The following is an 8,635-nucleotide window of genomic DNA, read 5'->3' as shown; positions in this document are numbered from 1 at the left end:
TGGTCCTACTGAACAGGCAAAGTCAAAAGAAGAGCCAGTGGAGGGAAAGTGCAGTTCCTCTTTTCAAATTATCCCCCAACCAGGGAAAGGCTGGGAGGGAGTGGTCCCCACGGAGCTGCCAGTGATCCTAGAGCCTGGTGTCCTACCTGCTGACCCTGCCCTCCCCCCACATCTAACCCACTTATTCCTGGGGGCTCCCCAAGGTTCCTGGGGACCCAACCAGCCACAGTCTGTGCCCTCAAGTCTCTGTCGCTCAGCTCTCGTCCGTCCCCTCCTTCCCACTGGTTTCTGGGAGTGGGTTGGGGTGTCTCTGCACCACGGTGTTGGGGGGAGCTGCTCAGAGAAGAACACACACACATCTCCAGGAGACCAAGCAGAACTTGGCACGTGCTAAGCTGAGGACCCGGAACCACAGCGGGGGACTCAGACCTGCTGAGCCTATTGACCCGACGAGAACCCTAGGGGGATCATCTCCACAGCCCCATCCTCATTTCCAGGCTCCTCTGGAATGGACTTGAGCCCCTCCTTGGGGGCTGGTCTCTTCCCCTCCTCAGCCTCCTGGTCTCCTGCCTCGGGGAGACCCTCTGGCTCCCAGCCAGGACTTCCTGGGACCACCAGGGAATCCCTTCACATCCAGGCAGTGGTGGGACCCAAGGGGCTCTGTACCTCCTGCCTCACCTGTACCTCCTGCCTCACCTGCAGTCCCTTTCTCTGCAGCTTCTACTTCATGTGCACCTTCTTCCTCACCTGGGGCTCCTATCTCACCTGACTCCTCAGCCACTGCTCATCTCTGGGTCTGTGCAGGGAAATTGGGCCTATCCTATGACCCAGCATCAGGGGCCTGGTGCAGGCAGACAACATCCCAGGCCCCCCCACCTTGCCTTCTTCCTAACCTGGGGCTCCTGTGACTTATTTCACCTTCAGCCCCCACTGCCTGTTGAGGAAGAGATCCAGCCCCTGCCCAGGGTGCCTGTGGTAATTCTGGGGTCAGGTCACCTGCCCACTTTTTCAAATTCTGGATTCACTGCCTATGGGATGTGGAGCACACTCCAGAGGCTACCTTGGAGCCCTGGTCAGAGCCTCAGGGATGCACAGTCCAGGGATGTCCCAGGCCCTCTGTACTAAGGCCACTGTGTGCTTCCCAGTGTCCCAGGAGAGCCCAGGCGGATGAGGGACAAAGGCCTTGGGGTCTCTGTGCAGGGCCAATGGCTAGACCAGGAGAGCATTTGAGGTGTCAGTCAGTGTTGGTGCCAGGAGACCTGCTTAGCGAGGGCTTGAGGTGGCAGGGCTTGGAGCCTCCAAAAGCAACAGGTACACCCACTGGCCCTCCAGAGCAAAGTGGCCTCCATCAGTAACGGTCCCAATTGTGAGGGGTGGGGTGCTGGAAAGAGGACCCTAATAACAGGCCCCACCCTACACTCATATTCTGCCCTCAAGAAGCCTGGAGTCTCTTAAGCAGACACAAGTTGGCTGTTTCCAAGCCAGGAGCCCCATTACACCTCCTTACACTTGAAAGCATGACCCAAGGCACTCACTGCATTAGAAATGTGTAGGCTTCGGGTTCAGTCAGTTCAGTTGCTCAGTCATGTCCAACTCTTTGTAACCCCATGGATTGCAGCTTTCCAGGCCTCCCTGTCCATCACCAACTCCCAGAGTTTACTCAAACTCATGTCCATTGAGTCGGTGATGCCATCCAACCATCTCATCCTCTGTCATCCCCTACTCCTCTCGCCTTGAATCTTTCCCAGCATCAGGGTCTTTTCAAATGAGTCAGCTCTTCACATCAGGTGGCCAAAGTATTGGAGTTTCAGCTTCAACACTAGTCCTTCCAATGAACTCTCAGGACTGATTTCCTTTAGGATGGACTGGTTGGATCTCCTTGCAGTCCAAGGGACTCTCAAGAGTCTTTTCCAACACCACAGTTCAAAAGCATCAATTCTTCTGTGCTCAGCTTTCTTTATAGTCCAACTCTCACATCCATACATGACTACTGGAAAAATAATAGCACTGACTAGACAGACCTTTGTAGGCAAAGTGATGTCTCTGCTTTTTAAGATGCTATCTAGGTTGGTCAAAACTTTCCTTCCAAGGAATAAGCGTCTTTTAATTTCATGGCTGCAGTCACCATCTGCAGTGACCTTGGAGCCCAGAAAAATAAAGTCAGCCACTGTTTTCACTGTTTTCCTATCCATTTGCAATGAAGTGATGGGACCAGATGTCATGATCTTAGTTTTCTGAATGTTGAGCTTTAAACCAACTTTTTCACTCTCCTTTTTCACTTTCATCAAGAGGCTCTTTAGTTCTTTTTCACTTTCTACCATAAGGGTGGTGTCATCTGCATATCTGAGCTTATTGATATTTCTCCCGGAAATCTGGATTCCAGCTTGTGATTCTTCCAGCCCAGGGTTTCTCATGATGTACTCTGCATATAAGTTAAATAAGCAGGGTGACAATATACAGCCTTGACGTACTCCTTTTCCTATTGGAACCAGTCTGTTGTTCCATGTCCAGTTCTAACTGTTGCTTCCTGATCTGCAAACAGGTTTCTCAAGAGGCAGATCAGGTGGTCTGGTATTCCCATCTTTTGAAGAATTTTCCACAGTTGATTGTGATCCACACAGTCAAAGACTTTGGCATAGTCAATAAAGCAGAAATAGATGTTTTTCTGGAACTCTCTTGCTTTTTCGATGATCCAGCGGATGTTGGCGATTTGATCTCTGGTTCCTTTGCCTTTTCTAAAACCAGCTTGAACATCAGGAAGTTCACAGTTCACGTATTGCTGAAGCCTGGCTTGGAGAATTTTGAGCATTACTTTACTAGCGTGTGAGATGAGTGCAATTGTGCAGTAGTTTGAGCATTCTTTGGCATTGCCTTTCTTTGGGATTGGAATGAAAACTGACCTTTTCCGGTCCTGTGGCCACCGCTGAGTTTTCGAAATTTGCTGGCATATTGAGTGCAGCACTTTCAGAGCATCATCTTTCAGGATTTGAAATAGCTCAACTGGAATTCCATCACCTCCACTTGCTTTGTTCGTAGTGATGCTTTCTAAGGCCCACTTGACTTCACATTCCAGGATGTCTGGCTCTAGGTGAGTGATCACACCATCATGATTATCTGGGTCGTGAAGATCTTTTTTGTACAGTTCTTCTGTGTATTCTTGCCACCTCTTCTTAATATCTTCTGCTTCTTTTATGTCCCTACCATCTCTCTCCTTTATTGAGCCCATCGTTGCATGAAATGTTCCCTTGGTATCTCTAATTTTCTTGAAGAGATCTCTAGTCTTTCCCATTCTGTTGTTTTCCTCTATTTCTTTGCATTGATCACCGAGGAAGGCTTTCTTATTCTCCTTGGTATTCTTTGGAACTCTGCATTCAGATGCTTATATCTTTCCTTTTCTCCTTTGCTTTTCACTTCTCTTCTTTTCACAGCTATTTGTAAGGCCTCCCCAGACAGCCATTTTGCTTTTTTGCATTTCTTTTTCTTGAGGATGGTCTTGATCCCTGTCTCCTGTACAATGTCACGAACCTCCATCCATAGTTCATCAGGCACTCTATCTATCAGATCTAGTCCCTTAAATCTTTCTCACTTCCATTGTATAGTCATAAGTGATTTGATTTAGGTCATACCTGCATGGTCTACTGGCTTTCTCCACTTTCTTCAATTTCAATCTGAATTTGGCAATAAGGAGTTCATTATCTGAGCCACAGTCAGATCCTGGTCTTATTTTTGCTGACTGTATAGAGCTTCTCCATCTTTGGCTGCAAAGAATATAATCAATCTGATTTCGGTGTTGACCATCTGGTGATGTCCATGTGTAGAGTATTCTTTGTGTTGTTGGAAGAGGGTGTTTGCTATGACCAGTGCATTCTCTTGACAGAACTCTATTAGCTTTTGCCCTGCTTCATTCTGTACTCCAAGGCCAAATTTGCCTGTTACTCCGGGTGTTTCTTGACTTCCTACTTTTGCATTCCAGTCCCCTATAATGAAAAGGACATCTTTTGGGGGTGTTAGTTCTGGAAGGTCTTGTAGGTCTTCATAGAACTATTCAACTTCAGCTTCTTCAGCATTACTGGTCAGGGCATAGATTTGGATTACTGTGATATTGAATGGTTTGCCTTGGAAATGAACAGAGATCATTCTGTCACTTTTGAGATTGCATCCAAGTACTGCATTTAGGACTCTTTTGCTGACTATGATGGCTACTCCATTTCTTCCAAGGGATTCCTGCTCACAGTAGTAGATATAATGGTCATCTGAGTTAAATTCACCCATTCCAGTCCATCTTAGTTCGCTGATTGCTAGAATGTCGACGTTCACTCTTGCCATCTCCTGTTTGACCACTTCCAATTTGCCTTGATTCATGGACCTAACATTCCAGGTTCCTATGCAATATTGCACTTTACTGCATCAAACCTTGTTTCTATCACCAGTCCCATCCACAACTGGGTGTTGTTTTTGCTTTGGCTCCATCCCTTCATTCTTTCTGGACTTATTTCTCCACTGATCTCCAGTAGCATATTGGGCACCTACCAACCTGGGGAGTTCATCTTTCAGTGTCCTATCTTTTTGCCTTTTCATACTGTTCATGGGGTTCTCAAGGCAAGAACACTGAAGTGGTTTGCCATTCCCTTCTCCAGTGGACCACATTCTATCAGACCTGTCCACCATGACCTGCCCATCTTGGGTGGCCCCACGTGGCATGGCTTAGTTTCATTGAGTTAGACAAGGCTGTGGTCCATGTGATCAGATTGGCTAGCTGTCTGATTGTGGTTTCACTCTGTGTGTCCTCTGATGCCCTCTCTCAGTGCCTACCATCTTACTTGGGTTTCTCTTACCTTGGATGTGGGGTATCTCTTCACATCTGCTCCAGCAAAGCACAGCCACTGCTCCTTACCTTGGACATGAGTACCATTTATTATACAATTCCATCTACGTAAAACTCTAGAAAATGCAAACTACCTTACAGTGACAGAAAGCAGATCAGTGGTTGCTTAGGACAAGAGGAGCAAGAAGAGAAGGGCAAAAAGGACTACAAAGGGACATGAGGAATCTTTGAGAGTAATAGATATCTTTATTACCTTGATTGTAGTGATGGTTTCATGAATGTATATATGTATGTATGTATGTATGTATATATATATATATATATATATATATATATGTCAAACCTTATCAGACAGTGCAGTTTGAACATTTCCAGGTTATTGTTTGCCAAATATACCTCTAAGGGGCTGTTTAAAAAAAAAAAACCTACAAGTAAGTAATAAAGAGACAAAATACCCATAAATGTGAACAAGTTATTAAACAGATACTTTACAAAGGAAGATACAGAAGTGGCCAGTAAGCACAAAAAGACATCACACGCAACATGATTAGTCATCAAGGAGATGATAATTAAAATCACAATGAATTACCACTTCATACACACTTAAATGGCTAAAAATAAAGGCTGACAACCCCAAATGCAGAGGAGGATTGAAAAGGAATTCTCACACATATCTGGTGGGAACATAAATTGTACAACCACTTCAGAGAATATTCTGGCAGTTTCTTATAAAACAATTCTCCTTTGTGGCAGTTCCCTTTCTAGGTAGTTATCCAACTAAATGAAAGCATATGTTTACAAAAGGTTGTACACAAGTGTTCATGTAAGTTTATTTATAACACTCCAAAATGGAAACAGCTCAGATCATAAACTAGTGAATGAATAAAAATCAACTCAAATATATTCAGACAATGGGATACTGTTGTTGTTCAGTCACTAAGTCATGTCTCACTCTTAGTGACCCCATGGACTGCAGCATGCCAGGCTCCCCTGAACTTCACTATCTCCTGGAATTTGCTCAGATTTATGTTCACTGAGTTGGTGATGCCATCCAACCATCTCATCCTGTCATCCCCTTCTCTTCTGCCCTCAGTCATTACCAGGATCAATGTCTTTTCCAGTGAATCGGCTCTTCACATCAGGTGGCCAAAGGATTGGAGCTTCAGCATCAGCCCTTCCAATAAATATTCAAGGTTGATTTCCTTTAAGATTGACTGGCTTGTGTTCCTTGCTGCCAAGGGACTCTCAAGAGTCTTCTCCAGCACCACAATTCAAAGACATCAATTCATCAGTGTTCAGCCTTCTTTATGGTTCGACACTCATATCTGTACATGACTACTGGAAAAACCATAGCTTTGACTATGTGGACCTTTGTCTGCAAAGTGACGTCTCTGCTTTTTAATAAGCTGTCTAGGTTTATCATAGCTTTCCTTCCAAGGAGCAAGCATCTTTTCATTTCACGGCTTCAGTCAACTTCCACAATGATTTTGGAGCCTAAGAAAATAAAATATGCCCCTGCTGCTACTTTTCCCCCTTTTATTTGCCATGAAGTGATGGGACTGGATGCCATGATCTTAGGTTTTTGAATGATGAGTTTCAAGTCAGCTTTTTCACTCTCCTCTTTCACCATCATCAAGAGGCTCTTTAGTTCCTCTCCACTCTCTGCCATTAGAGTGGTATCTGCATACCTGAGGTTGTTGATATTTCTCAGTCTTGATTCCAGCTTGTGATTCATCCAGCCTGGCATCTCACAAGATGGAATACTACTCAGTAATTAAAGGAAAGAAGCAACACTTTAAACAACATAAATAAATCATCATACTGAATGAAGGAAACCAGACACTGTTGGCTCAGACGGTAAAGAATCTGCCTGCAATGCAAGAGACCTGAGTTCAATTCTTGGGTTGGGAAGATCCCCTGGAGAAGGGAATGGCTACCCACTCCAGTATTCTTGCCTGGAGAATTTCATGAACAGAGGAGTCTCATGGGCTACAGTCCATGGGGTTGCAAAGAGGCAAACATGACAGACACAAAATAGTACATACCATGTGATTCCATTTATATGAAGTTCTCAAATTGGTGAAAGTAATGTAAGATGGAAAAAATTTAGAACACCAGTTGCCCCTATGTTGAATTGTGGTGGGAACTGATGGTGAATAAAGTGCTTCCCAGGTGGCTCAGTGGTAAAGAATCGGCCTGCCAATGCAGAAGACACAGATGTGGATTTGATCCATGGGTCAAGAAGATCCCCTGGAGGAAGAAATGGCAACCCACTCCAGTATTCTTGCCTGGAAAATCCAATGGGCAGAGCAACCTGGTGGGTTACAGTCCATGGGGTCCCACAGAGTCAGACATGACTTAACAACTGATGACACACACACACTGACTGGAAATGGGCACAAGGGAAATTTCTGGGATGTTGATAATGTTCAGTATCCTGACAAGAGTTTAGAGTATGTTTGTCAAAACTCACTGCATGGGGCACTTAAAATTTGGGCATTTCACTGTATGTAAATTTTACCTCCAAAAAACAGAAAATAACAGTAAACAGGTATGCTAGGTAATGCTAGGTAGAGCCTCTTGATGAAAAGTAAAAGAGGAGACTGAAAAAGTTGGCTTAAAGCTCAACATTCAGAAAACTAAGATCATGGCATCCGGTCCCATCACTTCATGGCAAATAGATGGAGAAACAGTGGAAACAGTGGCTGACTTTATTTTTCTGGGCTCCAAGATCACTGCAGATGGTGATTGCAGCAATGAAATTAAAAGACGCTTACTCCTTGGAAGGAAGGTTATGACCAACCTAGATAGCATATTAAAAAGCAGAGACATCACTTTGTCAACAAAGGTCAGTCTAGTCAAGGCTATGGTTTTTCCAGTAGTCATGTATGGATGTGAGAGTTGGACTATAAAGAAAGCTGAGCACCAAAGAACTGATGCTTTTGAACTGTGATGTTGGAGAAGACTCTTGAGAGTCCCTTGGACTGCAAGGAGATCCAACCAGTCCATCCTAAGGGAGGTCAGTCCTGGGTGTTCATTGGAAGGACTGATGTTGGAGCTGAAACTCCAGTACTTTGGCCATCTGATGCATAAAGCTGACTCATTTGCAAAGACCCTGATGCTGGGAAAGTTTGAGGGCAGGAGGAGAAGGGGACAACAGAGGATGAGATGGTTGGATGGCATCACTGACTCAATGGATATGGGTTTGGGTAGACTCTGGCAGTTGGTGATGGACAGGGAGGCCTGGTATGCTGTGGTTCATGGAGTCACAAAGAGTCGGACATGACTGAGTGACTGAACTGAGGTAATGCTATGCAGTAAACAGGTATGCTAGGTAATGCCATGCAGCTCTAGGTAATGATATGCAGGCTGGAGTGTTAAGGTGTGAAGCGTGCTTGTATGTCTGCAACTTACTTTGAAATGGATTGGTAATATAAGGATGACCATGCAATCAAGCAAGTATGGCATAATGCTAATTGTACAATATTGGTGGTTGGTACATGGGTACACATCTTTCAATTGATCTGTATGTTGCAAAGCTTTCATAATAAAATGTGTAAGGTAAATAAGAAAGGCAGCATGTAGTAAATAAAATTGCTACAAGAATATTTAAGAAGTTGGTTATAATCATTATCACTAATAAAATAAAGGTATATTAATAAAAAATGAAAAGTTAGACTGTGTCCTTCAAACTCAGTTTCAGTGCCCAGCTTCATCTTTCAGTGTGGCTCTTTTTCCCTTGGCTTACTCCAACATTTTTCTTTTGATACTAGAATATGCCTAATTGGTTCCTATCACAGGGAATTTGCA

Source organism: Bos grunniens, chromosome X, assembly GCF_055505025.1.
Source record: "Bos grunniens cultivar Pamir isolate PY7600 chromosome X, Bosgru_T2T1.0, whole genome shotgun sequence".
Classification (NCBI taxonomy): Eukaryota; Metazoa; Chordata; class Mammalia; order Artiodactyla; family Bovidae; genus Bos; species Bos grunniens.
The sequence above is the reverse complement of the archived record's forward strand: the minus strand, read 5'-3'. Positions refer to the sequence as shown.